This window comes from Sphaeramia orbicularis, chromosome 15 (genome assembly GCF_902148855.1).
Source record: "Sphaeramia orbicularis chromosome 15, fSphaOr1.1, whole genome shotgun sequence".
Taxonomy (NCBI): domain Eukaryota; kingdom Metazoa; phylum Chordata; class Actinopteri; order Kurtiformes; family Apogonidae; genus Sphaeramia; species Sphaeramia orbicularis.
Window position 1 is genome coordinate 48,872,107 of NC_043971.1, and position 23,724 is coordinate 48,895,830.

At 39.4% G+C, this 23,724-nt stretch overlaps 1 protein-coding gene across 2 annotated transcripts in view; it reads left to right on the forward strand.

Moving 5' to 3' along the window:
- Positions 1 to 1,810: 1,810 nt before the first annotated feature.
- The window catches only part of ndst2a (N-deacetylase/N-sulfotransferase (heparan glucosaminyl) 2a), an 81,723-nt gene continuing 59,809 nt past the window's right edge, over positions 1,811 to 23,724 (forward strand). The window contains exon 1 of one of the 2 annotated variants that reach the window (XM_030155754.1): positions 1,811 to 1,933. The gene's annotated coding sequence lies outside the window, so the exon portion shown is untranslated. The remainder of the gene's footprint in view (positions 1,934 to 23,724) is intronic. The other variant, XM_030155755.1, reaches the window with a different exon arrangement.

Consider the following 23,724-nt stretch of genomic DNA (forward strand, 5'->3'; position numbering starts at 1 on the left):
ACATTTTCCGTTTGCTGTTCTGAACTTCCAGCCCACATCCACAGATCATGTTCACATTCTTTGCTGATGAAAATGTGGATGCAACTGATTTTTTTTAAGTGTAGAGAGAACATAAAAGAGTGGAGAACATAAAAAAAGAATGGATCCAAATGCCGTGGGGGCAAATAGTTGGCTCAGATTTATATGTGTGTATTGTATACCATAAAACAAACTTGCTGCAATGGATGTTCTGTGACTTGGAAAAATGTTTGTATTTATTCTAACTCAGGGGTGTCAAACATATGGCCCGTGGGCCAAAACTGGCCCATCAAAGGCTCCAAAGTGGTCCATGAGATGAATTTGAAAAGTACAAAAAATTACACTGAAGACATTAACAGTCAGGGGTGTTGAACTCATTTTACATGCAGCTCAATTTGATCTCAAGCTGGTCAGACCAGTGAAATAATAGCATAATTATAAATAAATAATGACAACCCCAAATTCCAAATTTCAAACTTTTAACATTGTGAGGGAGGTGGGAGTTCCAGGTCTGTGTTGGTCTAAGGAAGGCCGACTGGATCTAATCATTCATCACCCATGATCTGATATAAGTAATAGAAGAGTAAATCAGTTCTGCCACAGTAACCAGACTGAAGCACCACTCTACCTATAAAGTAATACACTTCAGTAAACCTCAAAGACTTGTGGGAGCTGGGTTTTAATATGAAATGATGAAACACTGGGTCCCGCAGTGGCCATAATGCGATACATTCAAATATGAGTACAGCAAACACATTTCAAAGTCTTTTCTTCCACATTGTACATTTTTGTAAATGTACAGTTTTCTGTCGCTTTCTCAGACCTGACCAAAAATGTTTCCCCCAAAATTTTTTTAAAAGCACTTTTGGTTGATGAAGTTGAGACGTCTGGGTTAGTGTGACATGCAAAGTATGCAATGAATCAAGACAAGCTGACTGTTGATCATTTGTACATTGAAGCAGTGCCTCTACTTGACTGGATTTCAGCGGCTTTTTGCACAGATGTCATGGAAATGGTTTTGATTTATTCACATTTTGAAACCACAGCATTCTGGAGCAGTGTCTTTCATGTCTAATGTAAGACAAGTGTATCAGATAATAAGACACTTTTAAACTTCAACATGTTTAAATCAGTAGGACAGCAGAACAAGAGGATTTTATCTTTATTCTCATAGTGACTCTATAGTCAAGCTGCAAGACCTAGAACTATTTTTGTGGTGACTTCCAAATGAATTTCTTTCTACATTTAACCTTTCCCAAGTGGTTTATCACCAGTTTCACAGTGTTATCCTCTGAATTTTGCATTTTTCAGTGAAAATCTGGTATTTTTCTAACACAATTTTTGCACACTTATGTATGTATATTTCTTTAATTATCAAATTGATCATATATTGTCTTGTCCATATTGTACAAATTGCAATTCTAATTGTGTTTTGATAGAGATTTTTAAAATGTATATGTGGTAAAAAAAAAAAAAAAAAAAAAAAAAAAAAAAATGTATTGGGAGCTGTACTTTATTTATTTATTTTCCAAAGTCTTCAAACGTTTTCGCACTGCACACATCTGTGCACACACGGGAGGTTTTAAGGAACTTCTTTGTGGGTTTGTCATTTATTTGCAGTTGGAGATAAAATATAGCACCATTACCAACGTGTCCGTGTTTTCAGATAGTCTCAGAGACTCTGGAAACGTTGCCGTCCTTTGGACTTTGGACGGTAAAAACAAACTTTACGTAAATAATTTGGGGTTAATTTTGAAACCCTCCCCTATTTTGCGAGATTTGGTTGAATCCAGCGTTTCAGTAGAACCAAGATGGCGGACCGAGCAGCGACGCTCTGAACTTCACTTTTAACTCTAAACGACAAAGCTGTGTATACTTCTAAGTCTTGCTGGATTCTTGTCGCTTACGGATTCTGGTAAGCCATAAATCATTGACAGATTTCAGATTTTGTGACAGTCTTTCAAAATTGATGCCCGTTTTCTGTGCGAAGCCTTGTGAGCAGCTGTTGTAGCCTCAGCAGCTAGCTCTAACGTTATCCCAGGTCCCAGTTATCCCAGCACTTAGGGGACTCGGCTCTCAACTGGGTGTCTAATTCACCGGCTGGAGGTCAAAACGGCAGTGCACTTAATATAAACGGAATAAGTCTAGAGGGAAACAACGTATCGACCAGAGGTTTATCATAGAGAGGGGTCAGAGTGTACCTTGACTTGTTTGAAGCTGCTGTTAGCTATGCTACCAGTAGCTACAGTCTAGTCTATGGGGACTGTTGCTTTGCGGAGCTAAATGTTAGCATGCTAATAGGAATCCACGACTACTGGCTGTGGAAATAAAGTTTTGTAGTATTTACCTGAACCTGCTTTTCACATCGTATTTTTCTTTCACATTGTGACAGCTGTGTAACATGACACTGAGCCGTTCCTTTAATTTGCATCACCGTCTTTCATAGGTCGTATGAGAGGTGTATTTTCTTAAGTGTAATGGTAGATCTCAGTTTCCCAGATTGGGAGCTGTGGCGTTGAGCTGGGATGCTTTGGCCACTGGCTGCTCTGTGGTCACAGTTAATGTCTGCTCACCCTAAAATCACTGGTCACTCGGACTGTGAATGCCTCAGCTAAGAGCTCGTCTAGTTGGACTGTATGTGTTGTTAAATCTTGCGGCTTGCTGAGGACAAAAGTCATTAGTGATACAACCATAGACGTAGCTGGATTCTAGTGGATATTTACTAAGGAGCTATAGAGTTTGGAGTCTGATTCCCCTAACTCTAACTTGAGAAGTGACCTAGGAATCATAACGCAACTAGTTTAGAGTTAAATAATAAATAATCATGCATTACTTTTATTAGTTTTATCATGTCATGCAACTATATTGTAAATATGTAAATAATATGTATGTGTGTACAGAATAAGTAATACAAATAGCAGATTCTCTTTTATATTTCCTGTTTCACTCTTTCTGAACTTAGTTTTTTGTGTTTTTTTGCTGCTGTAAACACTGCAGTTTTTCTACGGTGGGATCGAAAAAGTCATATCATACCTTATGAATTTGAACCCGCCCCCACTTGTTGTCACATGATATGTAGACTAGGGTTGGCCAATATGAGCTGAATCTCTTAGATATTAGAGTTAATTTTATATCACAGTATATCATGATACAGGAACTATTCTGTGCTTTCAACCACCAAATAGTTTGGAAAAAAGAAATACCTTAATTAATTACATTTTATTATTGCCTTCTTTTTTTCTCAATTTCCATGCAAACAAGTTAAGTTCCAAACTACACGCTTTTATGTTAGGGTCACTTCTGTTCATGTTTATGGACATTTCCTGCCTGCATCCATGTGAAATGACAAAGTAGGGAATGCAAGATGGCTAAAATACTGATAAAAATATAAACAATAGACATTTTTTCCTCATAATACTGTTAGGTCCCAGAGCCTTAATTTGGACCCAAGTATGATTAGATTTACCCTGTTTCATACATAGACAGACTGTGTATGGTTCATATTGCAGGTCAACTTGGTGCTCGTAAATGAAACTTTCGGAATTGATTTTTTTATCATCTGGAAAACCGCTAAATTATTTTGGTTATAGAACCTGTGTCAGTTGGTTTATCTGTGGAACATGGATCTTAAATGATTTGGGATATGTAGCCTTTACAACAGTAAGCAGAGTGAAAGCTTTACAGTGTTGTTGCAGAAGAGATTTGTTTCTCATGACTCCTGCAGCTCCTCTACTAGGGTCAAACAAAACACAACAGTACCAAAATGTTGAGCGCTCAGTCATCAGGGGCCTGTTCGGGATGTTGACATCGACCCATCTTGAAAAAACGGAATGGCCTCATTCATTTCAGTGGGAGCACTGTGTTGGCACAGCAAGTGTTAAAGAATGCGGAGTTATCTATCGCTGAAGTTCAGTTCTGGTAGATAATGTTTGTCAGTAAAGAATGTTTTCCTTCTACTGGCTATGTCACAGTTACCAGAGATGGTTATCCAAAAGTGGAAATCTATGATTCTCACTTCCTGATACTCAGATTGGCCTTTCTAGGCTTTATTTCATCATTATATTGTTTAACGTCTTAATAGATATGGCCCGTGTCTTCCGAAGCTAATGCATGTTTCAAATGTAACACTGTTTAAGGCTCATTGTTGCTCCAAGCCATGCAATGACAACAGTCTGTTTGATATACACTGAATTATTATCTGACCAGCTCTGTTAGGGAGGGTCCCTTCTTTTAACATTTACCGCTCCGTTTATAACATGTATCACAACACCCAGCTTACTAGAAACAGCAGTTTGAGCACTCTTCTTTTGATTGTGTTGGACTTTCTTGCCATCGTCTGTGAAGTGCCTGTACGATTACTGAGTCAGCACTAAGTCTTAAAACCTGTTAAGCCCTGGGCCATTTGTTTCCAGCTGGAATCATTTCAATGCAACACAAAACAATGGATTAGCCAATAGCAGAAGCTTCATTCATATAAAACCAAGTTACAATTAGAAAACAGCAGATGTAAGACAAAATTCATGATCATCCCTTCATAATGCAACTTTTATTTTTGCTCTTTTTTTGTCTCCGTCACTGAGTTTTAGTGATAGAGAATTACTTATACCACTGCATCTGCCAAGTGTTAGCTTAGCACTGCAAAGTTAGTTGCAATGGTGTTTCATGAAAGTTTTCATGACATATGCTGGTCTTGGATTGTACTGTATGATTGAAACACACTGTGAATGTTCCATGTACTTGTCCAATGAAGGCTCAGAGTATTGGTGAATTATTTGTGTACATATAATCATAGTTACTGTTCTGATAATGGAAGTGTTGGATTGGACATGCAATGCTCTCATTTACTCACATTAACTCCACAGACCTCCATTCAATAGACCTCCTTGTGAAAGGGGTTGTATGTAGTGTTGATTATTCCAATTTACCAAAAGCAGGGGGAAGGCGCTTTCTAGAACACATCCATGATTACAAAAACAACCTCAAAATCAACACTGCATCTCAATTTTTGTATTTCTTTTTCTTTTATTGAGCTGACTGACATTGAATTTGCCCTGGGATTAAAAAAGTTTGTCTTAACACTGCTGTCTTGTAATCATCACACGCTGCATCATATAATAGTTCATGTTATTGCAGTGTTAGCTTTGTTTTTGAAAGGAAATAGCACAGTAAAACCACAATTCACTTCTGTTTTCTGTACAGTTTGTGTTGTCAATAGCTGCAGTCAGAGCCACTTTGAAGTATCCAGACAAGGTCAGAACTGTCAAATTTTAGTAGAGTCTGACGATTAATCTGTCAGGTGATTAATCGGGCCGATTATAGCTTATCACGATTAATCAACGTCGGCCAATATGTAACCGATTAATTAACATTTTTGCTGTGGAGATTCTGTCGCTCGCTGCTCCTGTGTGTGTGTGTGTGCTGCCCAGAGAGTTAGAGGAACAGTACAGCCTCAGTTTCAGTTTCACTTCTGCTCAGGCAATCCCGCTATCACCCTCCACACACACACACACAATCGCAGAATCACAGACCGCTACCCCCGTTCTGACAAGGATGGACTGCTAATCCCCCTTTCCGAAAATCACGGACTGCTACCCCCTGTTCTGACAAGAATGGATCGCTAATCCCTCCCGCTCCATATATCATCCAATATATCGGTTATCGGCTAATATATTGGATATCAGCTTTTTTTTAGCCCCCAGTATCGGTATCAGTATTGGCCCCAAAAATCCCATATCGATCGGGCTCTACATTTTAGTATAAAAAGTCCATCAACAAATGACAGGAAACACAAAGACATAACATATTAGATTTACACCATAAGCTTCACAATCAAAACTCGGGGAGAAATGTTTCAGTTTCAGCATCAAGCACACAAAATGGGCGCAGCAGACACATTTTACAGATACATGGTTCCTCGATCATTAGGTTTAACAAACAGAATATCTGAGTGCTGACTGCCTACTTACTGTCAGGTGGCAGCTCATCATGAATGGTATTATTTCATCCTCATCATTGCTTTTGGGTTTGATTTGATGTTATGACTGACGGTTTGAAATGACACATTTTCAATCAGGCTGCTATAAAAAGCTCATTTCCCTTTGTGACATTCCCCTCTCTGACAACTGACTTGTTCATTTCACTTCCTGAATGGAGACCCAATTAGTCATGAGCTGCAGGCCCAGGCCCACTTCTGTCCTGAGAGCATATTACTGATGTCTGAGATAACACTTTATAATTAAGAGGAAGGCCCGGAGTGCCTTTCACAGGGAGATAGTGTTTGTGTATGAGGGCCAGGCTATTAAATCCCTGCCCTGTGCTAAGTGGATCTTCTCTATTTCTCTCCAAACACAATTCATCTTTATGGATTTTAAAACAGCCCTCTTCACATGTACAAACCACACAGATTCCATCCACATGGTGAGAGCTAAACTGCAAAGATGGGCAACAGTGAAGGTGAAATGCAAATAGAAATAAGATTATTGATAGTTGCAGTAGTTCACCTGCTATCAACCCCAAACCAGTGACCCCTTACATACCATGAAAACCCATCTGTAAAAACATTTGGCAAAATCTTATGTCCCTATTAATTGTAGAACTCTGTACTTTTACTTTCTCAGTTCTTTCTTTCTTTCTTTCTTTCTTTCTTTCTTTCGACAGCTGACATGTATTTAACAAATAAAGCCATTTTACCTCCACCAAGGACTTTATGTAATATAAAATATTTTGATTTGCTTTAGAGTTAAAATAAATCAACATTTTGTTTCAAGTGTCAACAGTGAGTAGAACATCACTGCATCCACATCCTGTCTGTGCTAAGACATGGATTCAATGTAGTAACTTTAATTTTTCATGACTCGCAGAAACCTCTCTCTACTCAGTGTCTGCCACTTTATATATCACCATGCACACCCTGGCATTTCACATTACTGCCTTTTGTGATTTTCATATACAGTGGGTGTGGAAAGTCCTCAGACCCCCTTCAATTTTTCACTCTTTGTTATATTGCTGCCATTTGCTAAAATCATTTAAGTAAATTTTTTCCTCAATGTACACATGGCATCCCATTTTGACAGAAAAAACAGAATTGTAGACATTTTTGCAGATTTATTAAAAAAGAAAAACTGAAATATCACATGGTCACAAGTTTTCAGACCCTTAGCTCAGTTTTGAGTATGAGCACCCTTTTGAGCTGATACAGCCATGAGTCTTCTTGGGAATGATGGTGATGTTACAAGTTTTTCACACCTAGATTTGGGGATCCCCCACCATTCGTCCTTGCAGATTCTCTCCAGTTCTGTCAGGTTGGTTGGTGAACGTTGATGGACAGCCATTTTCAGGTCTCCAGAGATTCTCAGTTGGGATTAAGTCAGGGCTCTGGCTGGGTCATTCAAGAACAGTCACAGAGTTGTTCCAAAGCCACTCCTTAGTTATTTTAGCTGTGTGCTTGGGGTCATTGTCTTGTTGGAAGTTGAACCTTTGGTCCAGTCTGAGGTTCAGAGCACTCTGGAAAGGGTTTTCATCCAGGATATCTTTGTACTTGGCAGCATTCATCTTTCCTTCAATTGCAACCAGTCGTCCTGTCCCTGCAGCTGAAAACACCCCCACAGCATGATGCTGCCACCACCAAGCTTCACTGTTGGGATTGCATTGGGTAGGTGATGAGCTGTGTCTGGTTTTCTCCACACATACTACTTAGATTGAAGGCCAAAAAGTTCAATTTTAGTCTCATTAGATCAGAGAATTTTATTTCTCATAGTCTGGGAGTCCTTTGTGTGTTTTCTGGTCAACTCTTTGTGGGCTTTCATGGTTCTTGCACTGAGGAGAGGCTTCCGTCAGGCCATTCTGCCATAAAGTCCCGATTGGTGGTGGAGGGCTGCAGTGATGGTTGACTTTCTACAACTTTCTCTCATCTTCCCACTGCTCCTCTGGAGCTCAGTAACAGTGATCTTTGGGTTCTTCTTTACCTCTCTCACCAATGCTTTTCTCCCCCGATTGCTCAGTTTGGCTGGGCGGCCAGGTCTAGGAAGAGTTCTGGACATCCCAAACATCTTCCATTTAAGGATTATGGAGGCCACTGTGCTCTTATGCTGCGTTTCCACTACATGGAACCAGCTCGACTCAGCTCAGCTCGGTATTCCTGGAGACCGTTTCCATTACAGGATACTACTGACTTTTGCAGTACCTGGACATCATAGCGATACAGCGCGTTATTTCCGTGTCGTCTGCTCATAGAGTTGCTGAAAACTCGCTTGTTGCGTGTTGTCTCGTCTGAATTTTTACATCGGCCACCAAAGACTGAATCTCCTCAACCGACCATGGTGTAGTTTTGGGCCATTATCATGTGGATTAATGTACTGCTACAGGGGTTTTTCTAGAAAAAACTAGTAAGAGGGAGCACAGGTAGGCGAGGGAGCGAAGCGACCAAGTTTGGGGGGGGGGTTCCCCCTTTGAAAAATTGAGGTAAAAATGGAACATTCTGAAGCTATTTGAGAGGGATATTGTAAGTCTAGTGGCCCTCCTGCAATTTTTTAAAGCAACCAATTAGGGCTGCAGCTATTGAATATTTTAGTATTCGAGTATTCTACTGAAAATTCCTTCGATGAATCGAGTAATTGGATAAAACTTATTTTTGCTTGGTTAAAGAGCAATTATAAATGCACAAGAAGAAATAAGGTATTTCACTTAATAATGAAGGACCAATTGGTTTCCTTTTTATTTTTTTTGATAATTAACAGTTTTATTTGTTACATTCATATTGTGCATACGCAACAAAATGTATTTTCTTGACCACAAATATTTTCAGAGGCAATTGCAAACAAAAATTAAAAATAAATAAAATTTAATTACTCTCAACTTAGTATTTCTCGTAAGTATCAAACATATAAGGCAATAAATAAAAATAAAAAAAAAAGGCATAGACATTGCCTTTTTGATGTGCAGCTGAACTTTGGCAGCTTTAAGTTTCAGAATGTTCAATTTAGACTCAACAGGAATGTATTGTGGCATAAAAGAGGCAAGAACATTTGAACGGGAACTGTGAACGAGTCCATGCATGAACAGTTTGACACATTTCTGCTATATTCAGGAGAATCAAGGCAATGGACCCCCCACCAGCAGCATTAGGAACCTTAAATGCAGCAGAAATTCTCTTGTAACCTTGGCCAGATCTGTGCCTTGCCACAATTCTGTCTCTGAGTTCTTCAGGCAGTTCCTTTAGCTTCATGATTCTCATTTGTTCTGATGTGCACAATGAGCTGTAAGGTATTATTTAGACAGATGTGTGCCTTTCCTAATCAAGTCCAATCAATTTAATTAAACACAGCTGGACTCCAGTGAAGGTGTAGAACCATCTCAAAGATGATCAGAAGAAATGGACAGCACCTGAGTTAAATATACGACTGTCACAGCAAAGAGTCTGAATACTTATGGCCATGTGAGATTTCAGTTTTTCTTTTTTAATGAATGTGCAAAAATATCTACAACTCTGTTTTTTTCTGTCAAAATGGGGTGCTGTGTGCACATTGAGGAAAAAATAAACTTAAATGATTTTAGCAAATGGCTGCAATATAACAAAGAGTGAAAAATTTAAGGGGGTCTGAATACTTTCCGTTCCCACTGTACAGTGTAATTATGTATGAGCCTGTGCCATAGCAGTATATAATTATTTAGATTGAACAATTCAAATAATATTCAGCTGAATTAAATAGTTTTAGTGCTGACATATTCTAAAATAAATGGGCTTTAAATTTCTACATGTACTTTTCTACATGTCACTTTATTGCCTAGAATGAAATATCATGTGACACTTTATGTTAAATTTTATTGCTGCAGATATTGCTTGTGCACATCCCCTATATGACCCCCCACCCCCATGGTTTTCACAGTGTTCTACAATGGCATATTTTCAGCTTCCAGTCCAATTCACTAGTGTATATGGTAATTTCAGTCATACTGGAAAAAGGAAAATTTTGATATTCACTTTTCATCCCGCATTTCCTACAATATGTTACATGCTACAGTGGCTTGTAGATGTCCATACTTCATTTGTAGGCATCGTGACTGGTGCACCTGTTAAGCAGCTCTGTTCAGTGGCAACTTGGTAAATGTGCACCAGCCCTGTCATATGACCACTTTCATGCCTGATGTGATCCAATCTACTCAAAGCTCATCATTGTACAGTAGAGCAGTCATATGTCCACCTTTTTACACTGTATATTGCATAGTGTCTTACTTGGAATATGTTACTCCACGTTCAAAATCATCAAAGGCATGAACGCTACTCTAGAAAATCTTGGCTGCTGACAAGCTTTTCAAATGAGTAACACAGTTCTTTGAGCTATCTTTGAGCAACGTGCCCAGGGCCTTTAGAATTTCTTGTCAGTGTATATGATGTGACATATGTTATACCTACACAACATTAAAGCACATTTCAAAGCCAGGGAATGGGTAATGGGATCTAGCTTACTGTGCTAGCCATTGCAGTGTCCTGGAAATTTTGACCTTTTATGTTACTCTAGTGTCTGTTGTACATGTGTGCTGTGTCCAAAGTCTGTTTGCTGTATGCCTACAGTGTTGAAAACAGTGTGACAGGGACTCTGTACACATAACCATGAGCAAATATGAACACCTGGACAATTTCATGAAACCAAACTAAGGCCTACAGTACAGGATATATATACTTAAATACATAAATATATCTTACAGTGTACTAGGACTGGAGCTATCATGTTTCTTCGATTCACATATCTGAAAATGATAAACAATTTGTCCTTTATTTCAGAACCAGCTGAAACAATAACCATAAAAAGTATAAAAGTAAAAGGATATATAAAAATATCTGTGTGCGCATTTGAATCTTTTGAGTGTTTGTGAATGAGAATCAGTCTGTTTCATCAGTTCCTTAACAGTTACAGCAAAACATGAATTAAAGTAATGCAGCAACATCTAATTTTTTCTTGAGCTAAGGTTAATGACATAACTAGCAAATGCTACATACCCATATGTTCTGTTGGTTCATTATGCTAACATTCTAGCATTAGCATGAGCTTAAACATTATTACATTGCGTGGGCCCCGCTCAGGACTAATACAGACTGGGTGTTTCCGCTGCAAATGCTGCATCATTGAAGTCTTGCTCTTTTGATAAACTAGCTCTGTACCACAGTGGATGGAATGGACTGTATTTTGTTCCCCTTTTAAAATGTTCACACATTTTAAACACTTTCTACCTTTTTGTCCTCATCTCTTCTTAGCTATGCTCTACGTTGTTTGTGTTGATCCTAGCGTCATGTGCCAGGATCAACAGAACAGTGGAACTGATGTTTAGCAGCAGCAAAATTAAGGAAACAAAGCTTTGATTCAGGAAAACCCCAGTTTAATAATTTTTGTAATCGATTTGAGCTGAATCAGTTAATCGTTTCAGCTCTACAGATTAGCATGACAGACATAATGCTGCACTGTTACTAGAAAAGGATAGGTGGGGCTGTCTTACATTAATGTCCATGTTTTAGTCGGTTATGGTTTCACACAATGGGTCAGGAACAGTAATGAGGTTTGCAGCAGTGGGGTGGGTGGGGTTTGCAGAATTGGAGCCCTGCAGCAGATTTGTGTGGCCTCGGCCCTCATTCTACACACATCACTAAACATGAGCACATGAAGCATTCATTCAGTCAGACAGACTCTGAACTCAGTTCCAGTCTGTCTGCAGCATTTACCGGACAAGGAAGTTGTTAAGTAGGAGCCACAGAGCAAATCAGCATTGTTTTTCTTTTTTAAATTATTATTATTTATTTTTATCTGTGTGATTTTTAAACTGTGGCTTTATTCAATGTGTTAACAAACCCAGGAGTGTTTAGAATGACAGATGTTCTTGGTGAGATGTATGTTTAAGTGTTTTTGTAGAGTCAAACATTTGATGAAATTACATTTTATTAAACTTGCAAAATTAAGTTTTGTCCTCTGCTTTGTTGTTTTGTTCCTTCTTATGACTTTTCCTCTTCAGTTACACAGGCATTGGGGTTTTTATTATAGGTGGTTGTCTTGCAGTGTAAGTACTGTAGTACAGTTGTATGACAGGGTTTTCCCTAGGTTTTCAGAGGGCTGTTACACTTACTGGATTATAGCTTTTTCACTAAATATGTGGAGGACCAAAGTATATGTAAGGGGTTATGTCATGTTTTACCAAAAAAATTGTGAAAGAATACCAAATATCTGTGTACAGAAATTTCAAAAATGTGCAGCATTTGATCAGTGAATACTATCCAAGAAGTTTAAAAGCAAAAGTTGGTTAAGTAGTTGACTGGAGACAAATTGAAACCATTAGATCTGAGAAAACTCATTTAGCTTTGATGCTCTAAACACTGATTTTACATTCTTTTGGCTTGGGTGCTGCTCAAAATGGTGTGGGAACTGCACCCAAGCCTAGTAAGAACCCTGCCAATATGTCATGACAGTATGGTTGGTTAGATTGGTTAGAACAAATCTGCCTATGAGACAACACAGTGGAAATTGCATAACAAGAAAAGCACTCAGAGAGTGCAGACCTCCAAGACTGATCTGCCCCCCCCCCCCCATCACCACCAACATTGAATCATTTCTTCTTGTGACAGTATCAACATTTCCTGAAACTTTCATGAAAATCCGTCCATAACTTTTTGAGTTGTCTTGCTAACAAACAAACAAACACAATACCTCCTGGCGGAGGTAATAAATCATTAACTGCAACATGTTTACCATATATCAATTAGGGATTGACCGATATGGATTTTTTAGGGCTAATAAAGAATTTTTTTTCATCAGCCTTAGCCAATGACTGATACGGGCTGCCGATCTCCTTGAGCCGATATTTGGCGCCGATACTGCTCCCTCAATTTACATCATAGAAATGACACAATGATAACAAACGTTAGAAAACTCAGTTTTAAAAAGGAAACTTATTGAACTTAAAACAATATTTAACAAATAGTAAAAAGACATAGAAAGGTGAGGTCGAACAAGTAATGTTGCATACAGTAGCATATAACATCTTAATCTTTGTTAAACTTTATCTTAGCCTTTATCATAGGTTACATTCAAATAAATAAGCAATAAGGGTTTGAAAAAGAGAGAGGGAGTTAAAAGTGGGTCACATGTTGATATATGCATTACACTCTATGCTTCATTTATTACAGCATTTGGAATGCCTGTAGTTGGATTCTGTTAAATATTACATTTTTACTGCATGTGATACCAGGGGCCCTGTCATTCAAAGCTAGGCTATTCAGCACCTAATTACTGTTACTGACTTAATATACTTAAAAAATAAATAAATAAAAATCAATCAATCAATCAGTCCTGTCAGTCTTTGGATGGTGGGAGGAAGCCAGAGCACCCGGAGAGAACCCATGCAGACACGGGGAGAACATGCAGACTCCACACAGAAAGGTCCCACTTGGCTTTGCGCATGTTTTTAGAGTGATTATTTTTATAATCAGTTAGTCTGTGGATTATTTTCTTCAATTTGATTGAAGGATTATTTGGATTGACAAAAAAAAAATAGTAAAAATCTGAAAAAGACGTGTGAAAAATGACAAACAGCCTTTATTCCAGAACCAGCTAAAACAACCACAAAAATAAAGTAAAAGGATATAAAAACCATACATAAAACTCTAAACTAAAAATATACAAATACAACACCATCAATGATTTAAAGTATGCAAAGTATGCAACAATTTTTCCTAAAAGCATCCCAAGGCAGAAACCGATTTAATCATTTAGAAAAACATCTACATCCACATTCATCCTTTTCCCATTCATTTAGAATGACTCTAAATGCATTTAAAGAGACCAACTCCTTCAGTTTTAGCTCCTCGTGTAAGTTGTTCTAGGCAATGGAACCAGAACATTTAAAAGCTTTCTTTCCCTGTTCTGTTCTGATCAACTTTGTGTTGATCCTGGTGTCATGTATGTCACTATAAGCATCCATGTGAAACAACAGTGGAATCAGTGTTTAGTGCCAGGGAAATTAAGGAAATCATTTCAGCTCTACATGTTTTCTTCAGCTATTTAGGCCTAATGCTATCTGATGTAGATGTTTGATGCATTAAGGAAACATTGGGAAGTTAAAGAAGTTTCTACTCTCTGTAGCTCTGGTTAACAGTGACAGTTTCAGGGCATTATTGGTGGCTCTAGTGGAAAGTGTGCCTGGAGGCAGAAGTGGGAAGGTGTGTTCGGACAGGCTCAGACATGACAGGCAGGCTGTAATGAATAGTTTCTGCAGGAAGTTTGGCTCAGCCCCACAGTCCCACCTTCTGCGTCCTCTGCATGTCTGCTCTTACACTTCTGTTCAACATGATGAGCTTTGAAAAGCTGTTACATGTACTTGGTCACCCTACTCACAGCTTTGTTGCCTATCTGTTTGTTGCACAATTTTTTCTGACATCCTCTCACTATGAAAACTGTGGTAGTGAGGTTTGTTCAGCACCTGTTGATGAGGGCAGGGTGTTTGGAGCTGAGTTAAAACTGGAGCTTCAGTGCTGTGGAATTTACGAGAATACAAAGCTTTGATCTGAAAATGCGAAAGGTGGTGCTACTCTTTAGGTGCTGATCAGGTGTGAACTAGGACAAAAAATCAGCCCTGGCATTTTGGACCAGACCGGCCCACTACATTTGATAACATGCACTTTTTCGGTCTCTTGAATGTATACCAACTGTGCAACTCTTTAAAACCATGTACCTTAAGCCATGTGATGAGTTAACAGGAATCAGTAAGAGTGGACACATTAAATAGTTCAAAAAAATTTAATTTACTAACACTAGGAAAATGTATACTCCACCACTCCATCACAGTAATTAATTTTAAAGTAGCATTCATGCTATTGGGTGTGCCTATGTGTTTAGAGGTGAGAAATGATGGATCAGGTGCTAACTCTTCCAAGAGTAGTACTCAATAAATTGTGAACTTACCCAGTCAAAAAGGATGAATGTAGCTGAACTCCTGAATAAACTTTCAACTCTGTGTATGAATGTTTGAGAAAGAGAGAGATTTAATTATTGGTCAGTCATAAAGACAAAAATTTCAGTGTCGAAAATGAAAACTTAAGAGGAATAATGACACATGTATGAGGGAGAGAGAGAGAAATAATAGACATGGTTGATTGATCTGATTATCACTGTTTTCCAGACAAAGCAGTACTGAATAAAGAAGGCCTGTGAACTCCTTGGACAAATCCTTAAAAATGAAGACATCATCCTGTATGTGTGACAGAAAGAGAATGAGACGATCATCTGTGTCTTACATTACAGAGAGACAGAGAGAGATCAACCACACACATATCAGTTGTCATCATAAGTAGTTATGATTAGTAACTCAACAGATCTATTCAGTCTTCCAGATTAAGGTAGTGTTGGACTACTGTGAACTCACTGAGTAAAAAAGGGTGCAAATGCCAAATTCCCATGATGGATTATGTGAAAGATCTTGGAGTGTTGGAATCCTGTCTGAGAGGAGGACAGGTTCAGAATCATAAGACAACTGTTACATTGCAATAAATATTTTTCTAATCAATGATAATCAATCCAAGAAGTTCCTCTCACTGTATTAGTAACTTACAAGAGCAGCTTTCTCAGTAATTCACTGTTCTCAGCCACCTTATCTGTGACTGCGTCTGTGTCCAATGCCATGAGGATGTCTTTCCCATTGGCCATCAGCATAAACGCCTCCAGCTTCCTTGCTGACAGGGTGCTCCTAAGTCTGCTTTTGATGGCCTTGAGTGTAGAGAATGTTCTTTCATAGGCTCTTACCCTAACAGGGAAAGGGTCAGCAAGAGCTTATAAGCGAGTGCGATTCAGCCTGGGGGTGGGGCTCGACCAGTTTCCGTCCGACTTACAATACTATGGGGGTACGGGGTGGTGTGGACCGTGCCGCCTGTGAAAGTGAAACTTAACGCTCATTTATCTTTTCCCTACCTCCTGAAGCTTCACAAACTTTCATTTGAGGGGGCAGGATGTGGTGCTGCACCACAGCAAAACCTTACCAGCAGAAACGCTGCGCTGTTACCAGCAACTCTTTCCATATGCAGGGGTGTGGTCTGCTTCGGCAAACTGATTAAGAATGAATGTGATTGGTGGATTGATGCATGCAGTGTGTGTCAGGTACCCAGGTTGAAATTATGACAATTTGTTGAGTTTATTTGCCTCCAACATCACAGGACCTACGATGTGACTATTGCGCACACGTACATCATTATTATTATAGTAAAATAATTGACAGTACATTTATCATTATGTATCATTATTGAAGGCAGTACTGTAGATGTGGACAGTGTGCCGGGGCAATGCGCTGAGTTTGTACTGAGGAAGTGGCTGCCGAAGTCCATTTAATGTTCAGTTTGACTGATTTAGACTCTAGTGTCCTCAAATACTCATCCCTTTGGGTAACGTCTAGAGAATTTCAGGCTGGCATTACATCTGTGAAAGAGCTCTAAATGATTCCTCTGTCTAGAACAGGGGTCGGCAACCCATGGCTCTGGAGCCGCATGTGGCTCTTTCATCCCTCTGCTGCAGCTCCCTGTGGCTTTGGGAACATGAATGAGTATTTAATTGAAATTAATTTTATTTTAATTTGTTAGTTTTTTACTCTCAGCCACATTGGCCGCAGGGTATTGTCATCAGTTGGTCATCTGTCTGTCTGTTCCAAAACTTTGCCATGCACTGATAAGTCAGGCCACTAGGGGCAGACCCCCAAAGAGTTGGCCAGAGTCAGCCGTATACACTGCGGATATCTGCGTGTACTCGGACCGGACTCGATGCAGACCCAAATGGGACGTGACAGTGTACAGCATGGTTAAGAAAAAAGAGGGACGAATGAAAATGCCTCTGTAAACCATCATTTGGAATCATTTGGAAAAACAAACACTGGAGTCTCAACTTCCTGTTCAGTTTCACTGTGGCTTGACAGTAGAGCCGCGATAGAGCGGAGTAATGGGTGAGAGAAATAGAACTAAACGAGAACAACTTTCACCAATATTTTGCTCAAGCCTGTGAAAATGACCCTAATGGTACACATTATGATCCCAGTGTGGGGAAAAAATGTTTGGAGTGTTTTTATGTCTCAAAATAGACTAAATAAACATAATCTGGAGAAATTTTATAATTTTTTTTATTTTTGGAAATTTTTTGGGGTTTGTTGACTGTAGGCAACATTGTACCATAATGGTTCATAAGTGAAAAAGAATGTTTTTTTTCCAATTTGAACATTGTTTATTTACTAAACACATGCAAAAAAATCCAATAACATCCAGAAGTCACAATTCATGGTAGCTGTGTACGTAGTGTAAGATTAAGTGTAAGTCTAACAAACTTTAAACTACTTATCTCAACAAGGATCGTAAACATTTGAAAAACGAGTGTCAAATTCCAGTGTTTGATCATCACTGCTTCATTTCAGTGCATGTTTTCTCTCAGTCCCCTGTCTTTTCTGACGTGTGTTGCCATCACTTGTGCTGATGCTGCTCAGTGCATTTGTCACTGGTAGGTGACACATTTTGTGCACTGCACTTTCCCTATACCCTTACATCCAAGGTATTTGCACCTGCCCTTTTTTCTCCACCAAAATAGGCCAGTGGTCAGTGTTGTCCCGACAGACAGATGCTGATGCCAATGGTGAATGCTGCTGTGGTGATTCCATAATGGTTCACTGTTGCCTAAAGGCAGCATGTGCAATTTACCATAATGGTACATTGATGCCTCAGGGCAATGGCTGCATTTTAACAAATTTCCACCATTCAATTAGCAAATAAATTGCATGAAACTATTAAAACAAAGTTTACACACCTGTTATTGTGAGGATATTTTTCCAGGCAGAAAAAAGGCCAGGAAATAACATTTTCAGTCTTTTTTTGCAGCAAGATAGCAGAGCTGTTTCCTGAGAAAAGTCATGCAAAAAAGGGTTTCAGACTGGCTTCCTGGAGGTCATCTGACGATTTAAAGCATTTTTATTGTTCCCTTATGGTTTTCCCTCTTTTTAAAAATATAATATCATTTATTGGGATACATTGTGGAGATGTGACAGGCCAAAAATGGGTCTGTTGCCTAAGGGCAACATGGTACCATAGAGGGTTAGCGCGAATGTTAATAATGCAGTGGTAGAGTCTGGCCCGGCTCTGGGTATAGGCAACATAAGTGGCTGCCTAGGGCGCCATCTGTTGGAGGGGGCACCAAATTAAAGACAAAAAAACTAAACAAAATAAATAAAAATAAAGATAAATAAAAATATCTGTGTAATAAACTTGAAACACACTCTTTACACTTCCTTGACATGTTTTCTCTTAAATAAATCATAATCAAGCCTCAATATGACAAATCTTTCTTACACTTATCCCACTTTGTGGATTTTGTCATTCACATTTATTTCTTCCTCACTATTAAAAGGCATGACACCAGCTCACATGATCTCTTAAACATGCCTAGTACCTAAATAGTTTAGATTATTTCTCATTGTATCTTTATTTCTCTTAGACTTATTTCTCTTATACTTATGGTTCATTTACATTAATTCTTTACCATTGTATCTACTGTTTTAGATAAATCTTGGATTTCTTTATACATCTATTGCACATACCAATTCCAGTATTAATTCACAGTCTCAAGCATTTGACATATTGCAAATCAACATGTCAGTGACAGTCAATATTTTAAAGATTTTCATGAGTCAGGCTGAGGGTTTTCAAGTGTAAGCATGTTATGTTTTATACAAAGCATTAAGGTAAAAAAACAAAACAAAACCATTGCCTATATGCAGTCTTATGCTCAGTTTAGGTGTCAAAAGAGTTTTGTGCCTCCTGGGGTTTTCTTTTCTGTGGGAAATGGGTCTTTGAGTGTTTAAAGTTGCTGACCCCTGGTCTAGAGAGATCTTGTTCTCTGAGCACGTCATCAAAGCACAAAAAATATTACCGTTTCAGTAACAATGGAGATATGCTGAATAGGCAGACGGGTTTTCTATTTTTTTCGGTTTACTTATTGTTTTAGCCAGTTCTTACAATGAGAAACTTAATACAGGTGTTTTGAAAATGATTTCAAAGTATATACAGCACCCACCTCCGAAAGGAAAAGCTCCAAAATGACCACTGGTACCAGGCTACTTGAGCAATACAAGTGAAATATTTATCCAGCATTTACATAGGAATGATTCTTACTGAGATCTATAGAAGTGGTTCCCACTGTAACTCATTTGAGTAAAATACAAACTGCAGCATCCAAAATTACCATAAAGTTGAGTGAAAATGTCTAGCACAGTTTGAATTAAAAGCATATATTGAGTGACTTTGTACACACACTGTATAGTAACTGTATTACAATTTTTCTCAGCGCTATAATAAGATTCAATACAGACTGCAGGTGATATACACATGCAACTATACACTACAGGATAATCATGAGATTTTCATCTTTTCACATGCAGTGCTCAGTCACACTCCATTTTTAGCTGTTGGCAGCAGAAGTCCTTTCAAACTAGCAGAGAATGAAACAATGATCAGCTTCTGTTGTCCCTTTTTCTTTTCTTATATAAAGAGCTTCAAATAGAACCACATTCTACAGTTACCAAATACACATACATGCAGATCAGGCATAAAGAGGAAAAACTGGAATATAACAGTGTTTTACCAGATTGTTCTGATTATCCATGTGTAAATAAACCTTAGGCACCACCTAAGTGTAGCCTCACAATGTCTGTGCTTATAGGGAATGCCTCCCAAGAAAGTGTACGAGCAAAAGCAGTGGATTCCTCTTAACAATAAATAGCAGGACCAGGGGCCTCATGTATAAAGCGTGCGTACGCACAAAAACCTGGCATACGCCCTTTTCCATGCTCACATTCAGATGTATAAAGAGTGAAATGACCGTGGAAATGTGCGGTCCTCCACGCCAAGTCCATAGCTGGCGTACGCACATTTCTAGTGCTTTGGAACCGTTGGCGACACTTAGAGGTGACACTGAGAAACTGTTAATAATGTGAAAAAGGTCATTCCTCCAATTGATGTGCACATCGGAGATACACAGATGAACAATGAACACACAGACACGTCATCCTACTGCCAGAGCAGCACATCCACCCACCAGAACCAACCAGACCGACCCTGGACCCATCAAAGCCAATCCTGCCAGGGAGGACATTCAGCAACAACCATATAAAGAGACAAGGACACAAAATTACCTGGTTGATAAATGCATTTAATGTAGTGTTCATGTCTGAGAACATTTATAAGTCAGTCCAGTTGCTCATTGACTCTGCCGATTGTCCTCACGATGTCCTCTTGTGATTCGGGTCAGCACGGACCCATGCCGGTCGGATAGGCTTAGCAGCTGGCTGTTGGACCGGAGGACCCACTAGTATCGGGGAGGCAACAGGAAGCCTCTGTGACAGGAGGATGATACTGCGTCTCACCGTCTTCTGTCTCATTGTTGGAAAATCATAATTTCGGGGCCTCCGACGCTGTTCCGGGGGACCCTGATGCTGTGATTTGACTCGCTACGCTGGTTGAAAGACAGCGTAGCGGTGGTTTTTTGTGTGTGTGTGTGATCGTCCAGTGTAATGATAACGAGATTTGAATTTGAAAAAATATATTCCTTTGTTGAGGGCTTCACGATTAATCGATTTTAAATTGAAATCGGATTTTTTAATTAGGATGATTTTTAAAAAAAGAGGAATCGTGAAATCGATTTCATCTTTCTCGTGCCTCCGGGCCACGCGCCTTCGGGCTACCATAGGCTCTTCCTCCTATCTGTGACAGCGGTCTTTAACAGAAATCCGTGTAATGACCAGACTTTAAATCTGTTAATGAACCTGCAGTAGTGATACCAATGTAAGCCGATGTTTCACGCACAGATCCCGCAATTCAAATATAACTGCATGGGGATCACTCATCTTCCGTTGTCCCGGATCCATACAGTACCGTCTTCTTCTGATCCAGGTCGCGGGGTCATCAACCTCAGCAGAGGAGCCCAGACAGCCCTCTGCCCACACACATCCACCAGCTCCACAGATAGAATCCCTCTAGCGTGTCCTGGGTCGGTCTGTTCCACGCATGGATTCCCCAATTTAAATATAACTGCATGAGGATCACTCATATTACGTGGTCCACGCACGCACGCATGACTGATGCCTGTCACTGACTTACATTGATATCACTTCTGTAGGCCAGATACCCAGAAAAGGAAAAAAAAAAAATTTATTTATTTCTCTTACTTGCTAAATTTTTCATTCACAAATGTAAGTTCTTTAACACAAAACCAAATATTATTTATTTTTTGAAAGTTGTTGAACTTTATTCAAAGCTGTTAGATAAATCTGGAAACAAACAGGCTATAAAAACCATCAGTATTTGCTCTGATTTGGACATTGTATTGTAGTGTATTCCATTCCCCTTGGCAAATGTGTTATGTTATTTTCTTGTTGTATACATTGTTTGTATACTTAATTCAATAAAGATTTAATGAAAAAAAACAAAAAAACTTCTGTGGGCCCATCACGTGATACCATCACAGATTTGAGGTAGGGAGCAGTGGCTTGCATTGTGAAATGAAAATGACATGCTAACTTCTGTTGTCTTTTCTAGTTTAACCCAAAAATCGAACTCAAAATCGAAAATCGAGTTTTTAGAGGAAAAAATTATTTCTTGCCAAAATCATGCAGCCCTACCTTTGTCTTGGCGCAAAGCGCTGCAGACAGGAAATGAGAACAATATAATCAACACTCCTTTGTGTGCCTTGGTATTGTCTGACGCCTGCCCGGCAACATCACTTGCCTTACGCTCATTGGCTGACAATGAGACTTCAGTCAATTTATCTTATTTAAAGCTATACCTACCGATGTGGCATTTCTCACAGCACTTAATAAAAGTTTGAACATGAACAACCCGCCTCCCTCTAAAGCCCCGCCCACTTCCCTCTGCCTGAGCTGTGAGGCGCCTCCTCTCTCCTCCTCTCACCTGATGCGCGCGGAGGAAGCAGAGGCGGAGGTCCAGTCCGCTTCAGTGTGTCTGTGGACCCCTCCCTCAGTAATGAGATGCATCATCCATCTGCCGCGGACCCGCAGCCCTTGTTCCATCAGTAGACCCTGTATTTAAGGGTCTGGTCTGGTCAGTGCTGGGTCAGGGTCTTCACTGCACCACAGAGATGAAGTACCCTGGCGACGGGTGCGCGCACTGTGAACGCATGGCCTCCGCGAATTTTCCATGGACATTTGAGGTTTCATAGTCCATACGTTTATCATCCTACATAATCCTACACTGTGTGACACCAAGTACATGTACCTGTATGAGTCCCACGGTCATAAAAGCTGAGCTTTGTGCAGACCTGTTTAGTCCAGTACAGCTGACTTCCGGACTTTTATCTCCATCCTTCATTCATCGGACTCTTGTTTGTTCCCCTTGGTTGTTGTTTCTGTTAATAAATCCGTTTTTTCCTTCCACGTGTGCATTTGAGTGTTATCCATACACATCCTAGACAGGAGACGGTGGTTAGTGACAGGAGAAGCAGCATGAAGCATCAGATTCAGAGGTACCCATGTCGGATGCAGTGACGGTGATAATGGATCGGATGCTGGACGGCCGTAATGGATGATTGACAGGAGGCTCAGCCAGGTTCAGCCAATTATTTCATTCGGACCGAATAAAATGATGGTCAGACTTATATCAGAAATATATGAGAATTAAACATTTTTGAGTTTCAATACCTGGTGGATTTCTTTTACATTTTAGTTTGACACACACTTATTAGGAGCATTTTAACATGACAAAAGAAAAGTGTAAAAATGCCACATCATATTGTATAGCTTTAAACGGACCGATCACCCATGGAAAATTATATCTAAAATTTAGCCTGTATGTGCATGTAGTGTGAGTGCCGCTCCGATTATCCCGTATGAAGTAATTCCCATCAATAATTACCATTCAGAAATTGGAAAAAAAAAACAGTTTTTGCTTTTAATCATTGTTGTAACAAAGACAAAAACTTGGCTTCATTCCTCAAAATTTGCCCCTCAGAATGCAGGAAATAGTGTTTCAGAGAGTTATAAATTTCAAAATTTTCCAGGGGAGGATGCCTCCAGACCCCCCTACAAAACTCGCACCATGTACCGGCGCGCCGTACGCGCACTGCGTACAGGGTGCCCCTACGTTGTGAAAAAATCCTCTTGAGAACCCTGATGTTACTTATATAGACCTATGTTACAAATAAGTAAATAAAGAAAATAATTCTGTTCACAAATTGAGCAGTTACTGTATTTTAACAGTTGTTTTTTTCAGGCTATGTTATGGTTAATCAATCGATCGATCAATAGGCAATATTGATAAGAGTAGCAGGATCAAAATCTTTACAATACCTGTCCCTCATCATAGTGCACATTGCAGATCTGTGTTTTATGAGGCAGGGGTGTGATTTTTCTGGATAAATCCGGAAATCCGGGTTTTCTTATCTGAAAATGAGGTTCTCGTGAATCATGCAAATCCGCTTTTTTGGGGGCCGGAGCGAGTGCACAGGTCATGTATTGGTAAACATAATGACCACTCACTGGTGCCTCTGACTCATGTCTTCATGTCACTCCCCGAGTAGTCCATTCATTTGTCACAATGAAAGCAGAGCTCCTTCAAAGAGGCTGTAATCGTTGCAGGTTATGTGATGTGCTCTAACAATTTTGGACGTGTGGTGGGGATGCAACGTTACTTGGGGA